This window comes from Marmota marmota, unplaced genomic scaffold, assembly GCF_001458135.2.
Source record: "Marmota marmota marmota unplaced genomic scaffold, marMar, whole genome shotgun sequence".
Taxonomy (NCBI): Eukaryota; Metazoa; Chordata; class Mammalia; order Rodentia; family Sciuridae; genus Marmota; species Marmota marmota.
In genome coordinates this window covers 10,988,500-11,006,557 of record NW_025999925.1, presented here as the reverse complement: position 1 = coordinate 11,006,557, position 18,058 = coordinate 10,988,500, and positions in this window count along the sequence as shown.

The window sequence follows — 18,058 nt, the reverse complement described above, 5'->3', positions numbered from 1 at the left end:
TTTGTATATCAATATTGCACATAGTGCTTAGTGTTTTTTGACTTGGATGATTACAAAAACAGTCAGATTCTTGAGTCTCGCTCTCAGTGACAGGGGTACCATGAATTCAAGGAAGAATTCAGGAATTTGACATTTTAGAGTATGCCAGAGGATCCTGATGCCAGTGGTTCTCAGCCTACAACTCTGAAGCATCACCATAAGGTGCTGTGCAGGTGGTGGAGCTTTTGCAGGCTTTCAGATCACCTTGCCAAAATTATTATGAACCTGCTTACTCTAAAGGGCAGCACTTGTTCAATTTCTTTATGTCCTGTTTGTATCTCAATGCCCACTTCTTCTAGGAACGCTGATCAAATAAACTCATCCTCGAATTAGTTCAGTGATTCTATCCCAGCACCTTTTCTCTTTGAAATGTATATTTTACTTGCCATTTGATAGCTGCTAAGCAACAATTGCTGGTTTTCTTGGCTAGCAATCAAAGTTTTGAGTCTTATGTCTAAGCAAAAGTGGCTCTCATTGGATTGGGACTTCCACAAATACTACTCCTGTTCAAATTCATGATTCCCAGTTTGCAAACCTTTCCTTGGAACTCTTCAGAAATATCCAAGCAGGAATCTGAATGGTCAGATAGTTGTCTGATTATTTTGGTTTGTCTCTGTACCCTGACCAACAGTACAACAGAAGGCTTTTGGATCTACTTAGAAGATTCCTTATATCTTGCCCATGGAGTAGGACAAGAATTTAAATGGCTTGCCTTTAATCTTTATTTTCTGTAGGACTAGTGTATGCCAAAAACTCCTAAGATAGTGGGCAATCAAGCTAATCTCTTCTTATTTGAGTTCTGAGTCACAATGGGGTACTGTTCTTTACCAGTATTAGACAAATACTTTTCAGAGGTAGGTTTAATTTGAATACTTAATTCAGTTACACTGAGGGATTATATGTACTAGACACCATCCTAGGCATTTCTAAAATATTCTTTTGCAAGCCATTTCCAGAATTTGTTTTTGTGGTAATATAATATTATTTCTTAATCATCATCTCTTTGTTTTTCTATACATACAGCTTTTCTGACCTTAGCAAACCCTTCCATTTGTGTCTTTAGAAACTCTTCCCTTTCTCATGCTGGCAGAGAGATAGATATTTATATGAATTACCTATAATAGAAAGGAAAAAAAAAGCCTGAGAACTGAGAAAAAGAGAGAGATGGACAGACTTATGGAGAGAAAGATTTCTACTGGCAGAGTTTGTAGAAGCAACCAGTTAGGAGAAAGGAGCAAAAACGATAGTAAGATACCATGTGGAAATGAGAACATGTTAAGACCCTGGAAATTAACTTTCTTGGAAGCTAACTCAATATATAATGTTTCCCTTTTAAGGAGTCACCCCTTGAATGGTCAGATAGTTGTCTGATTATTTTGGTTCGTGTTGACTATGATCTAGAATGTAAAGAGACAGCTGAGAGTGAAATCTAGCTCTATCTATTCACATCTCAATCTCCTACCCAGAGGGAGAATGATCAGGATCCTGAAAAGCTTCAAGAAGAGAGAATAAAGGGCTGTGAGATGCTTAGATAACATGTGAGTTTAAAATGATGTGAAGAGAAGTCCTCACCCTCTGTACCCTGACCAACAGTACAAGGCTGGAAGTGCAGCACCTTTTATAAATTGCAGAAAATCTCTCCTTGGAGTAAATAAATACACAGGGCACCAATTCTCAGAAATGAAATTGCAAAAAGTGCCTCGTCTAGACAGATAAATTACAGAAAAGGTAAAAAAGTACAAATCAGAGCTGTATGGGTTGGTCTTCAGAGCACGGCCTGCATGACCATGCTTCAGTAGACCAGTTATGGTGGGAACGGAACCAGGTTGAAAGTATTTATGCCTGTGTAATTGCCTGGACTGCCTTCTGTGTAACTTTTTTTTTCAAGAAGACTCATTCCAAACATTACTTTAACTTACCAGATTAGGTCAGCACTACATTTCAAAAACAACAACAACAACAACAACAACAACAAAAAAAACCTCCAATGCTTCTGCTATAATACTAATGTAAATAGAGCCCTAATATCCAGAGTATACAAAGAACTCAAAAAATTAGACAATAAGAGAACAAACAACCCAATCAACAAATGGGCCAAGGACCTGAACAGACACTTCTCAGAGGAGGACATACAATCAATCAACAAGTACATGAAAAAATGCTCACCATCTCTAGCAGTCAGAGAAATGCAAATCAAAACCACCCTAAGATACCATCTCACTCCAGTAAGATTGGCAGCCATTAGGAAGTCAAACAACAAGTGCTGGCGAGGATGTGGGGAAAAGGGTACACTTGTACATTGCTGGTGGGACTGCAAATTGGTGCAGCTAATTTGGAAAGCAGTATGGAGATTTCTTGGAAAGCTGGGAATGGAGCCACCATTTGACCCAGCTATTCCCCTTCTCGGTCTATTCCCTAAACACCTAAAAAGAGCATGCTACAGGGACACTGCTACATCGATGTTCATAGCAGCACAATTCACAATAGCAAGACTGTGGAACCAACCTAGATGCACTTCAATAGACGAATGGATAAAAAAAAAATGTGGCATTTATACACAATGGAGTATTACTCTGCATTAAAAAATGACAAAATCATAGAATTTACAGGGAAATGGATGGCATTAGAGCAGATTATGCTAAGTGAAGCTAGCCAATCCCTAAAAAACAAATGCCAAATGTCTTCTTTGATATAAGGAGAGTAACTAAGAACAGAGTAGGGTCGAAGAGCATGAGAAGAAGATTAACATTAAACAGGGATGAGAGGTGGGAGGGAAAGGGAGAGAGAAGGGAAATTGCATGGAAATGGAAGGAGACCCTCAGGGTTATACAAAAGTAGATACAAGAGGAAGTGAGGGGAAAGGGAAAAATAATACAAGGGGGAGAAATGAATGACAGTAGAGGGGGTAGAGAGAGAAGAGGGGAGGGGAGGGGGGATAATAGAGGATAGGAAAGGCAGCAGAATACAACAGACACTAGTATGGCAATATGTAAATCAATGGATGTGTAACTGATGTGATTCTGCAATCTGTATACGGGGTAAAAATGGGAGTTCATAACCCACTTGAATCAAAGTGTGAAATATGATATATCAAGAGCTATGTAATGTTTTGAACAACCAACAACAAAATTTTTAAAAAAAGAATTATAATGCAAAAAAACAACAACAAAGTACATGTATAAAGGCATCAATTGGTGTGAATATCCTTTGTATACAGAAATATGAAAAATTGTGCTCTGTATGTGTAATAAGAATTGTAATGCATTCCACTGCTGTCATGTATTTAAAAAAATAAAATCAATAAAAGATAAAAAAAATCTATTTATTTAAAATGACCTTTTGTCTGTTCTTACATCTAAACTAAGTTCATCAAAGACAGAAATCACATCACATTGAACACAGGGTCCTAGCACCTGGCATGCATGGTGCTTGCTATACGGTAAGACCTCAATAAATGTTTGTTTAGCTGTCTATCCCTTGCAAAGCAATGGCATATTTACAAAAGCATTTGATTCTCTCTTAAACATTTCTAAAGAGAAGAGAAAACTAATGGTGCAGAGACTTAGTAGCACACAGACACTCCATTCCACTTGACAGATTCAGTGAAGAGCCCTTTTTTAATTAGGCAAGTATAAATGCAGCATTTTGAATTATTAATGCATACTGTCTCTTCTTTAACCTAAACACATATTCAGGTAGATTCTTAAAAATAAACTCCTCCAACCTTAATCTATTTTATGAAGTCATATATCTCAGTGTATAATTTGGAAATATTATGAAAGGTACTAGCTAACTAACTAACACAGTGATTATTTTTAACACCTATATTTACAATGTACAGGCCAAGTATCTGACAATTGTTCTTAAATACACAAAATGCTATCATTACAACTGGTGCAATGGTATTGCAATTATGGTAACAATAGTCTTTGGATTAAATTTTTAGATTTTTAGTTTAAGAGACAATGGTCAATAAATGAAACATTTGAATAAGTTATTATCATTCATTGTTACATGGAATCTGTGCTAAGAATTCTTAATGTTAGCTTACTCTGAAACCTTAGGATCTGCTAGAGTCTATAAAGCCAGGGATGTGTAGAACCTAGGACTGTTCTGACATTTTCATAGTGTTTTCAGTTTTTGTAAGTAGTCATTTGCGTCAAAAGGTAATAAAGCATAAAAGCCGTGCTAGGGTAGCAGTGGTTTCATAAAACTGCCTCAACAATGAAATTAGTAATATACTGCAATGTTTTATAGCATGTCTTTTTCAGATGTTATCTAAATGCAACTTTCAAAACCCTGGGGAAAAAGACAGTGCATTTTAATTTTACGGGTGAACAATAGTAGGTTCAGTGTATTTAATTGAAATTCCTGTGTGCTTGGTCAACATGATAGGCAACGATTACCTAAACTTAATTTTTTTTAAACTTTGTTCTTTTTCTTCTTTATAAACTGAGGGAAGAAACAATAAAAAATTAAGTATGTGAACAAAAATTTAGCTAAAAGGATGACCATCAGAGAATAATTCATATAGGAAAAATGGAAAATATCATATGTAGGTTATGCAAATTTTGGTACAGCTATAGAATGGAATAAACTACACATTCATAGAACAAATGTTCCAAAATATATTTATCATCTAAAAGGGATGTAGAGATTTTACTGTTGTTTAAAAGGCCAGTTTAAACATGAATATATTATAATTCTCAAAAATGTAAAACTGTAGTAATAAGTCTAACAGAAACAGAACAAATTTAGCTGATATGAAGTGGGAAATATAGATACACTTACTTTCTAATCTTTTACATTTTATAAAATGTCAGAACAGTCCTAGGTTCTACACATCCCTGGCTTTATAGACTCTAGCAGATCCTAAGGTTTCAGAGTAAGCTATCATTAGCACAGATTCCAATTAATACGTAATTGCCTTAAGTTTAAGTTTTCTAAATGGTATTGTTTAAAAAATATTTTGCTTTTATTTTAGAAGCTGTGGGTAAAATTATGCAGGAACAAATTGCATAAAACTCCTTTTATTAATCCCTCTGTGCAATACTACTTACTTGTGAACTCAAATCTTTTAAAATTGTGTTTGCTTCTGATGTTAGTAATTCGGCCCAAGGTAACATTGTACTGATGTGCTCATATACAAGCCTTGCAAAAGCACTTGTCATAAAGTAATAAAGAGACCAAAAGATAAAATAATAAATTGTCTGCAATCACATGTAGAAGTAGAGCTTAAAACTAGGCATGAATAAAGAATTTAGTAAGGAAGTGGGACTTGAAGTCCTGAAAGGTGTACAGTCTGAAGACAGAGGGATTTGAAGCCTGTTTAATTAAGAGGTGAACCCATAAATAGCTCTGCTATTTCAGGGGCCAAACATTTCTGCCTTTCACTAAAGTAAGAAATGCCATGATTCATTGATTCTTCTCTGGTTTGGGCTAGAGTAAAAAAAAAAAAAAATTAGTCTTCAGAATACCAGTGACAGAGAGAGAGAGAGAAAAAAAAAAGAGCAGAAAACATAGGGAAGGTAAATCCAGGATATAAACACATAAATACATGGAAACAAAACCCTACATCATTTGCAATTTAAGAACAAATGAATAAAACAGCTTGGCTGAAACTAAGCATTACTGTCAATCCATAGGGACCACTATAAATGGAAAGATAAATTGGGGTTAGATTATAGAAGGCACTCACTATAAGCTAAGAAGAGTAGCAGACTTTAACAAGTATGAATAATCACTGCTGATTTTTAAGCTAGACGTTGTAGAAGTTTAAATGGAGTAAACAAACTAGAAACACAAAAGAAGGAGTAGAAAACAACCTCTCTTAACAGCCTTCCACATTCCAGGCACGCTTCTCCTTAATTTCCCACTTGATATTTACAGCAATCCGATAAGGTTTGTATTTTAATTTTCTTTATAAACATGAGGAAATTCGTACTTAGATATTTTAAGTAATGTGGTTGCTCAAGTTAGGGAAGAACAGAGACCATCAAGAGAGTGTTCAGGAGACAGGCTTCTGCAATGGTGCAGTAAGGACTTCCCAAAGTCCATTTTTCCATTAAAGTAATGGAAACACAGTCAAAATTGTCAAAATCAACTTTTCCAGAATGCAGAAATTAATTTAAATCTTGAAAGAATTTAAGGAATGATTTTAAAGAAAAATTCCTGAATTTTGGTAAGAATAGCAAGCTTTTGTGGTATTCTACCTTGCTCTATTCTCATTCCTCCTTCCCCAACTCTACAGTAGCCAGGAAAATTAGCAGCCTTGTAACCATGGTGACTGTGAAAACCAGTCTTCTTTCAGAAGTAACTGAAAGAAGACTGGATTGGGAATTTCTTTAAAAAACTCCATCCCTGGAGAACTGTCATTATTTTTTATGTCTTCTAATTCCCTGGAAAATCTCCACTCACAAAGTGTGTCATGACTTGACTCAAAACTCCCTGGGTAGGAAAATCTCTATCCATAGAATTTTGAACAAAAATAATTGGCCACAATTCCTCATAGGACAACTCTCTGAAGTGGCAGGACCCATTGGAAAAAAGAGGAGACTGGTCAAAAAACTTAAAAGAAACTATATACCCATTAGGAGTTTTGAAGAGCCCCAACATATTCCTGGGTGTCTAGAATTCTATGTGCAAGGGCAGAGAATCGCATACACCCAAAAGCACCCTTGAAAACTTTAATGCCACAACTAGCATGGCCAAATTAGCAGGTTCCAGCGAGAAGCTATGGGAGATTGGAAGAAGTAAGACTCACATACACAGATCTTGAAGATATCCAGCTGGAATGGGGCAGAGTGCTGCTCTCTGATGGAAAAGCAGGCCTAAAGAATGACACCAGAAATCTTGATCATACATGTTTCATAAATCAAAATAAAGACTATGCAAGCATTATTTTGTGTATTTATGAATGTTATAGAGTCAGCAACAGTATGCAGCATTTCCTCAGTTACATTCTATGATTGCAATGTGCAATGTTAGGAGCATTGTACAGCTCTCAAGAAAGTCCATTGTTACTAATCGGTGGGCAGATTCAGGAGCAGTGGAACTGGTGAAATATTATAGTTGTCTTAGCAAGGAAGTTCCTTCATTCCCAGGAGCTGTGTGCCTGAGAGTAAGGTCAAAGCTGATAAGACTCTAGCAAGAGAGTCTCCCCATAGAGAGTATTGCCATAGCAACCAGGCATCCCACACCTTTGCACAGAAACTTTCCCAGGCACCAAGCATGCCACAGCCATGAAGTCATCAGGGACCCCAATCTCAGACATTGGTCTCCCAATCACTGTCACCGCTCTCCACACTTGAACAAGTAGGTAGACTACGACAGAGCTGTAAACTCTCAAGTGCTGAAGGTATACCCCAACACACATAAAGCTCTTTCAGAAAGAATAGAAACTTACTGATAAAAAGTAACTAAGAAGTTGGGTGTGGTGGGACACGCCTCTAATTCCAGTGGCTTGGGAGGCTGAGGCAAAAAGATAACAAGTTCAAAGCCTGCTTTGGCAACTTAATGAGGGCCTAAGCAACTTAGCAAGACCCTGTCTCAAAAATTAAAAAATAAAATAAAATAAAAGGGCTGGGGATTTGGTTCGGTAGTAAAGCACCCCTAGGTTCAATCCCTGATATAAAAAATAAAATGTTTATAAAATGTTTATAAATGTTTAAAATGTTTATAAAATCAAGCTGATTGTTAAGCCTTCTTGGTAGTGACATCAATTGTTGTACATGACAGAGAATACAGGATAAGTCCAAAAGAGTCATTAAAAAATTTAAAACAAAGAGCAGCAACCACAATCCTTAGATAATGCATATGGATTTCATTTTTAATGATGCTAAATTATATTATTGAAAATGTTTACTTTAAAAAAAAGAATATTCAAAGAAATAGAAAAAAGTATGCCCAATATAGAAGAAACTAGTCAATAGAAACTGTCCATTAAAAAATAGATGCTAGCCTTACAAGACAAAGTGTTTAAATCAGCTATTTCAAATATAATATACAAAGGAAACTGTATATAAAGAGTTACACAAAGGATTGAGAACATTGTGTCACCAAATAGGGAATATCAATAATGAGGGAGTAACTAAAGGGAACCAAACATAAATACTGAAGTTGAAAATACAATCACAGAAATGAAAATTGACTAAGAGGGCTCAACATAAGATTTGAGTTGGAAAAAGGAAAAAAAGAAAATAAAATCAGTCAACTTGAAGATAAGCCAATTGATATTATTGAATCTGAGAAGCAGAAAGTAAAAATAATTGAAGAACAAACAGCACCGTATAGATCTGTGAGACGTCATCTAGCATAATGACAGATTCATAAAAGGAGTCCAAGAAGAAAAGGAGAAGAAGGCAGAAATAATATCAGAAGAAATAATGGACTATATGATAGATTGTAAAACATGTTAGATTGTAAAACAAAACTGATGAAAAGCATTAATAAAACATCCAAGAAGCTCAACAAACTCTTTTAGAATAAATTTTAAAAATCCATGCATAATAGTCCACTACCAAAAACGAAAGATAAGAGAATATTGAAAGAATCAAGAGAGGAATTATTCTTCATCTACTAAAGACCTAAAATAAGTTAAACAACTAATTTATCAGAAACAGAGTGATGAAACAGAGTGGGATGACATATTAAAAGTGCTAAAAGAAATATAAAATGTCAGCCAAAAATTATGTGATAGATAAATTAAGTATCCTAGACAACTAGAAACTATGAAAGCTGGTACTAATACACCAGCCCTATCAGAAATAATAAAGGGAATCCATAAGGTTTCAAGGAAGGATATTTTATAGAAGCTTGGTTCCACAAAGAAAAAAAAGTCACTGATAAAGATAACTACATAGGTAGACGTAAATGTAGAATAAATGTATTTTTGTTTTTAACTTCCTCCTCCTACCAGACTTGGATGATAATGTCATAAAATAATAATTATAAAACTATATCAATGGACTTTTCATATATAAATCAACAATACATATAACAAGAATAGCAAAACAGATTGGAGAAAGAATGTACCATATTAGAGCAAAGTTTTGTATACTTGAATTAAGTTTATGTCTATCTCAACTAGATTGTTTTAAGATGTTAGTTTATAAATATCCTGCTAATCACTAAGAAAATAATCAAATGACATAGTTAAAAAGTCAACAAGGAAATGACAATTTTCAACAGGAAAATACCTATTTAACACAAAAGAAAAATTAATGGACTCAAGGAGAATCACAGGACACATAGAAAGCAAATAACAAAATAAACAATATAAACTGTGCTTTATTAGTAATTACTTTCCACGTAAGAAATTTAAAAAGTAGATTAAAACCCCAATCAAAAGGCAGAGGTTGCAAAGAATGGATAAATGCCCCACCTATATGAAATATCTTTATAAAAACATTTCTTATTTTAGGCACAAATAGGTTGAAATGAAATGATGAAGAAATGTATACCAGTCAAACAGTAACACAAAGAGAGGTGGTATGGATATACCACAAATAACAAAAAAATGGATTATAGGACAAAAGAAATTGTTAGAAGCAAAGGACATTTTACAACATTAAAGGATTAATCCCTTAGGAACATACAACAATTACAAGTATATATTCATTTGAAAACACTGACCCTGGCTTGGGTTTTGGCTCAGAGGTAGAGTGCTTTACTAGCATGAGTGGAGGCACTGGCTTCAATTCTCAGCACTGCATATAAATAAACGAAAAAAATAAATGTCCATCAACAACTAAAAAAAAAGAAAAACAAAAACAAAACAAAAAACACTAACCCAAATTAGATGAAGCAAAACTGACAGAATTAAAGGAAGAAATACACAAATCAATAATAAAAGTGGAGATTTCAATACATGGCTTTCAATGCATAGAATAGCTAGCAGAAGATCAGCAAGGAGATAGAAAACTTTAACAACCACAAGCTCACTAGACACCTACATAACACTCCCTCAAATAGCACATTCTTCTCAAGTGCACATGGAACATTCTCCAGGAAGAGAGACCACATGCTGACCCCTGAGCAAACCTCCATCAGTTTGGTAGTACTGAAATTTCAAAAACTATATTCTTTAGACACAGTAGAATTAAATTAGAAATTAACAATGATGGCATTCAGGAAATGCTCAAATGTGTGTAAATTAAATCACAAGCACTAAATGGCTGATGGGTCAAAATGAAATCAAACAAAAATTTTATTAGAAATGAAACAAAACAAAAATATAATGCACTATGTAATGCATCCAAAGCAATGCTTTAGGGAAAATACAAGGCTATACACAAAAACATTTAATTTTTTTTCTCAAAGATATAGCTTAACCTTTAACCTAAAGAAATTACAAAAAGTAATGTAAACTAAACCCAAACCACACAAATGGAAAATAATATTAAAGAGAATAGAAATAAATGAAGCAGAGAATAGAAAACATTAAAGAAAGCCGATTCTAAAGCCAGAGAAGTCAGCAGAACTGGTTAACTTCTTGTTAGTATGATCAATAAAAAAGAAAGAAAATTCTAATTACTAAAGTCTGGATGACAAAACATCACTATCACTCTTATAGAAATGAAAAAAAAAATTATAAAGGAACGCTGAGTTATATGCCAACAAATTAGATAGCTTAGCTTAAATAGATAAAGTCCTGTTAAGACAAAAATTACTAGAACTGACTCAAAAGATTATCTGCACCAACCTATAGTAAGTAAAGAATTAAATTACTAATTAAAAACTTTCCATAAAGGAAATACTATACCTGAAGGTCTCAATGGTAAATTCTACTAAATATTCAAAAAGAGAGTAAATAAAACTCTTTCAAAAACTTTTCCACGAATATGAGAAGGAAACAGTTCTCAGTTCCTTCTATGAGGCCAGTAGTATCATTATACCAAAACCAAAGACATCACACACAAAAAAAGACGCTATAAATCACTATCATTTGTGAGCATAGGCATTAAAATCCTCAACCAAATCCAAGAATACATAAAATAGTTTTATACAGCATGATCAAGCAGGATTTACCTCAGGAATATAAGGATGGTAACCTTAACATCCTACACAAATTCAATTACTATAATACAACATAGCCACAAACTAAAAAACCACAGGATCATTTCAATCAATTCAGAATATTGCTTAACCAAGTCCAACATCCTTTCATGATAAAAGCACAGAACAAACTAAGAGTAGAAGGGGACTTATTCAACCTGATAAAGGGCATCTGTGGAAGAACCCAACACTAACTTAATGGCTAAAAGAGTAAAGAATTTCCTCTTACGCTAGAAATAAGACAAGTACATCCATTCTAGTCATTTGAACTGGACATTGTGTTGGAGGTTCTCTATAGGGAAATTTGGCAAGAAAATTAAATGAAATTCATTCAGATTGGAAAGGAAAAAAATCAGTCTCTACTTGCAGATAATGTGACTCCATGTTTAAAACAGTTTCTTCTTTGCAGCATAATGAAAGGTGCTGCAGGTATAGGAAATCTCTCCCGATTCTTTGCTGAATTTCACAGAGGAGTTTGTTTCCCCACCTAGAGGTCCTCTCCTTCCTTCCATGAAGTACCTTATGGCTTCCCGCTAGCCACAGTAGATCAGAACCTTCTCATGCTTGGAATCTCAAGACTTTCTCTTCTGGAATGAGCTGGGAAAACAACAACAACAACAATCAATCAATCAATCAATAAATAAACAAACAAACAAACAACAAAAACAAAAACCACTCTGCTTTTAAAAGGGCTCATGTTGGCGAGGACATGGGGAGAAATGTACGCTCATACATTGCTGGTGGGGACTGCAAATGGTGCAATTATTATGGAAAGCAGTGTGGAGATTCCTCAGAAAACTTGGAATGGAACCACCATTTGACATCAGTTATCCCCCTCCTTGGTTTATACTCAAAGGACTTAAAGTCAGCATACTACAGTGACACAACCACAATTCACAATAGCTATACTATGGAGCCAACCTAAGTGCCATTCAATAGATGAATGGATAAAGAAAATGAGATATACACAAAATGGAATATTACTAAGCTATAAAAAGAATGGATTTATGACTTTTGCCAGTAAATGGATGAATCTGGAGACTATCATGCTAAGTGAAATAAGCCAATTCCCCAAATGTTTTCTCTGATATGTGGATACTAATTCACAACAATGGTGGGCAGGCTAGGGAAAATAGAGGTACTTTGGATTAGGTAGAGGGGAGTGAAAGTAGAGAAGAAGGGATGAGGGGAAGAAGACTGTAGAATGAATCAGACATTATTACCCTATATGATTACATAAACAGTGAGTTTCTACATCATGTACAACCAGAAGAATGAGAAGTTATACTCCAATTATTTATGATGCATTAAAATGTATTTTAACTATCATGTGTAACTAATTAGAACAAATTTTAAAAAATAAAATAAATTCTAAAAAAGAGCTCATGTAATTAGATCAGCCCAATAAGACAATTTCCATGTTTATGGGTCAACTTATTTGAAACTAAATTTGAAAAATCCCTTCATAGCAGTACTTAAATTAGTGTTTCTCTGAAAAACTGGGAAAAGGAATATATGCAGCAAGGGCCAGGAAACTGGGAAAAGGGACATCTTGGAATTCTTCTTGGCATATTAGCTTTCAACAAACTGACTAAACTGTCAGAGACACATGTATAAGAAAACTTTCTGCATGACAGCAGAGACAATGAATGCCAAACTCATGGTATTGTAGTTTTTCTTTGTATTGTACATTAAAAGATTGATCATTGGTACAGTGGAGTGTGCGTGTTACTAGGGTATAATATGAGTAGACAGTGGCTAGACCACACCGTGAAGTGGAAGATAGTAAATGAGGCTGCACAGACAGGTAGAATCCAATGCTTTTTGCTTCATTAAAGAAATTAAGCTTTATTCCACAGACTGCAGGAAGCAAGAACATTTCCTTGTACACAGATTACTCTAATAAGCAAAAGAAAAATGGGCTCTGGAGCCCAACTGCTTGGGTTTACATCTTGCTCTGTTCACTGTTAGCTCTGTAATCTGGGACAAGTTATTTAATCTCCCTCTGCTTCAATTATCCCATCTGTAAAATTCAAATAATACAGCTACTTACTTTATGGGATTGTCTTGGGGAATAAGAGTTAACACCTGTAAAGCACTAGAAGAGAGGCAACAGGTAATAAGTACTACTTAAGGATTTGCCAATATGGTCATTGTTGAAATTGAGGACATCTTAAAAAAGGTATTTAAATAATGAAAGCAATGGCAGTAACAACTTGGACACTTAGAGAAATATTGAGAAATATTAGGTAGTAAATTGGACTTAACTTTGATATGGGGATGATGCAAAAGCAATTTGAGAAAATGACTCCTAGGATTTCTGGTTTAAATGAATGGGTAGATGATGTTTCTATAAGCCAAGGCAAAAGAGAAAAAAAACATATCTGTGGTGAGGCTGGTTGGGTATGGATGGTCCCTTTGGGCAGTCAGATACTTGTTTGAAAATAAGAGTCCAAAATCCAGAAATGCAGATTCAGGAGTGATTTCCATTTAAATGATAGATAAATGAAATTATCTAGGAAGAACTGATAAAGAGAAAAGAACAACAGATCAGTTACTGAAACCTGTCAAGAATTAAAGTTATGGCAGAAGATGAAAAACATTCAAATTAGACAAAGAACCAGTAGTCAGCGATTTAAAGGAACATTAGGAGAATATCACAATATCTAAGAGAATAAGTAATTTTAAAAGCATGTAATGTAGACAATATAATCAAAAGCTGAAAATATGGACCGAATAGTGTCCATTGGTTTTAAAGTTAACACTATGATATCGTTAGGGTTCCCAGCGATAATAGGAACATGGATGAGGCAGTAGCCAGGCTACTGTGGTTGGCAGAGTTCAGGGGAAAAAAAAAAAAAGTCCTCATATGCTAGAAGGAAGTTCAAAAGGTGAGTAATTTGTCTGCCCAGTGTAGCTTGTCTAGTAAGTAAATTATCTAGCATGTAGCACTTAAAATTCTCCACAATTATAGTTCAAAGCATTTCTCTAACAACATAGTTAGCATTAACTTCATGTGAAACATAAACTACCTATGATTCGAAGCTCCAAATGCATCTCAAGAATTTCTGGATTGTCTTTAACTCCAAGAAGATTCCAAGTTTGGAGGGCTATTCCCCTGAGCAATAACAGCTGACATTTGTTGAGCAGTTTATCAACTTGGTATGGGTTATGTTGTTCTCATGCATTAGTTCAGTTAACCCTCACATAACTCAGCAATCAAGAAACATTATTGTCTTTATTTTACAGTAGATGAACTTTCAGTTTAGAAAGGTTAATGAAATTGCCTGGGGATACAACTAAGGAGTGGGGGTGCCCAGATTGAAATATAGTTACAGTCTGTACACTATGGTGTGTTCACTCCAGATTCTCTTCCACATGCACACAGCCTGAACGAAAAGTTTGGTTAAGGAAACAGATGGTGATAATCAAAGGGGATGAGGTTTCAGTTATACAAGATAAGTAATTTCTGGAGATCTTCTATAGAGCATAATGACTATAGCCAACAATATGCTATCATATACTTAAAATTTGCTGGAAGGTATATCCTAATAAACACTTTAGAAATTAACTCAAATGCTTAAGGACCCAGGAGCTTGACTACTTATCAAGGGAATAACTCAAGTCTATGACTTTCTCTTTTTCCTTCTTGATTTTGCCTTCAATCCATGGCAGAACATATCATCACCACTTAAACTAAAGAGAAATCAGAAAACAGGAAATGTGAACTTAAAATAAGAAAGTCAGCCTTAAGTAAACGAAGGAATCAATGAACTCTGGGATCTGCCCCTCTGCTCCATTCTCCTTCACTTCCATGCTTACATGAATGGGCAGATGGTATCCCTCATTCCCCTCTGTTCCACTCACCACAGCTCATCGAACCCTGGCCCTGGCATCCTATTCATTCCACAATCAAAATACATAGAAAATTACATCAGATGTTTCCATAGGTTCTTACACATTTCAAGAATATTTCATTCTGCTTTCTTTTTTCTTAAGCTTTGCCCATGTATTGAATAACTGATGCTATTTAATATCTTGCCTTCTTGCCCTACTTGAGGAGTATCTTCTGATCCTTACCTGAAGTCTAAGAGATCTTCGTAGATGTTTACAATTTTTTTCTTTCTCATATTTTCTGGTTAAATATTTATGCCTCTTCAATAAAATGATAGCACATTTTATGTTATTTACTGATCAAAGGGTCATCTTTCATATAATAACCTCTAATTACAAATACTGCCACATAAAGGAGGGAGTGTGTCACTTTGTTTATACCACTGCCAGAATAAACAAGTTTAAAAATCAGTCTTCCAGAGACACTTTTAAGAAAAACAACAAGAAAACCCCAATCATGGGGACTCCAAATACTGTGGCAGCCTGGTGGGAGCTATTTTTGAACACAGAGACCTCTTGATGTCCCTCAAATTATACCACTGATGTTGCCTCCCACTCTGTTTATAAGTAGGACCATCCCAGTTCAAACTAACTCAATACCATTTCTTATTAATAAATCTGGAAGATTCCTAAGGAAGAATGTGTAAACTAGGGTAGGGAAACACTTTTCTCTCAATCCTCAATACTATTCATAGAATCAATTAAGGACACCCTGGACATGAGACCTAATCTTAGATATAGAGTTTTTCTCTTTAATATTTTAAATTTTACTTTTAAAATAATTTTTTTAAAACTGGAAATATATTTTGCCAAGTGCGTGTCAAATGCCAGGCACTGAAGACAAAGCATGAGCAAAATGAATTTAGTTCCTACCCTAGGGTATCTTAATTTCTATCAAAAGAGATGGATGTCAAATAAATAAAAAAAAAATCGCTGTAAAGACATTCTGGATGCTTAGGGAGCATATGAAGGAAAACTGAAGCTATATTTTTTAAGGGGCAAAATTAGATGTTATGTATTTCCAAATCTGCAATAGTTTCCATAGTTTATCATTCCTCATTGAAAAATACCAAAAGAAAATAAGTGGAAGTGAAAATTAACTTAATTGAATGCCTTTGCTGGTTGATGTTTATCTGTAACTACTCTTATAATTACTAAAAATGGTCGGAACTTGGTAGGTAGCAATCTTATATATCTCAAGTATAATAGTTTAATTCAGTTTAGAATATAATTTTATAGAGATTGAAATTCACAAATGGCAAGTTTTTTAGTGTTTTGATATATCAAGTGGGTAGATTATTCCCAAAAGGTATTTCTTGAGTACCCATAAAAACAAAAGCGATTCTACCTCTTTTGGTCTATGTACTGGTAAACACTTCTTACTAGGAGAGAATCAAAGGATGTCTCTTAGAAAAACCAACACAAATTTATCTGGCAAGGTAATTAGGATTCTAAACTGACTGCCTCATTTTAAGTTTTCCAAACATCAAAGAATCACAGGTACAAACCTTTCCTTGAAAAGACATATGTTTTATTGAACAGTAGGATGCAATGACCTCTGTAGACACTGACTTACCAATAAACAACACACACATACAAACATTTATTTCAGTCATCCATAATATCTGCAACACATAACAAACTGAATAAAGCAAAAAACCCCATAATTGCTCATGCATATTCTGATACAGGCACATAATAACTTACAGCATTTTAAGATGAGACTATTTTATTGATCAATTGTTGCTGCCCAATCCCTAGTTTAGGATAAAATCTGCTTTTATTTTGAAATTAAAAGCAACAAATACCTTAACCAAACAATCATCCCATCAAAGTAACAAATATGGATTTTATCAAATTATTCTCTTTCTAGAGGTCAAATAAAATAAAGCAAAGAAAGAAAAAATACAGCCATGCATCTATTATAATTCTTATTCTTTGATAATATCACTATACTTGAAGATTATAGCCCTTAAAATTAAGTGTTTTATTATTTAAGAGCCTTCTTCTTTTTTTCTGTAAACCCTAAGAAAAAAAGATCTTTTGACAGCCAGAACTTTGAAGAATCAGTGTGACAAAATATGCTTCAAGCTCAATTACTAAAAAAGAAAAGAAAAAGAAATAGAAAAAAAAAATGGTGGTGGAAAGAAGTCATTTTCATAGTTAAGTTTTAAAAGGGTGATCATAATATGACATACATATTTTACATAGAAATGAAAATAACACTGTGAGCCTTAAAATCGCTTTAAATAATTCATGATTTTAATAGCAAAATTCCAAAATAGAAAATACCACCACCATGAATAAAGATTAAAAGAAAATTAATTATTCAATATCAGTTGCAATGAAGCTGCCTTCCTGACAGACTACTGAGCACAAGGTTTTACCCTACCAAAGAGTCACCACATACACCTAATCCACTGAAATACTTTACCTCAAACTTTATATACCATCTTTCTTTCTCTGGAACTATATAGAAATTAAGAAATACATTAGAACACATTTTGAACCAAATCACCATATATTAAACGCTCCCAAATTTGTGCTTCTTTAGGTTTCCTAAGTGGTTCCTAAGACTGCAGAGGTTCATTTCGCATGAATCTCATGGGAACTCACTGCTACCTTTTTAAATTACCTGGCAGCATTAAAAATGAAAATTCAATAAAGCAGCAAGCGAACACATTTTGGGTTTTTAAAAATATACTCCAGTTGAGGGAGGTGTTGTCTGAAGTCTGTGTTCACTACTACTCTAATAACAGCACTTGAGTAATAAGAAATACTCAAATAACTCTAAGCCTAGTATTCACAAGAAAGTCCGCAAAGTGATCAAACCATAATACAAAAGTTTCAAGTATATTTTTTGCTCTACAAATATTTGCCTATTACTTTATGAGTCTAGATTTACAAGAATGGAGCACAGTAACTATGAAATGGGAGTACAAAATTCCATTTAGCAGAGACCTGTTTATTTAAGAAAGTTTCATGCATAGTAATTGAGGTAGTCAAAAAAACATGTCTTAAGAGTCTAGTGAACAACTATATTCAATCAGCTTGATCCTAAAGTGGTGTC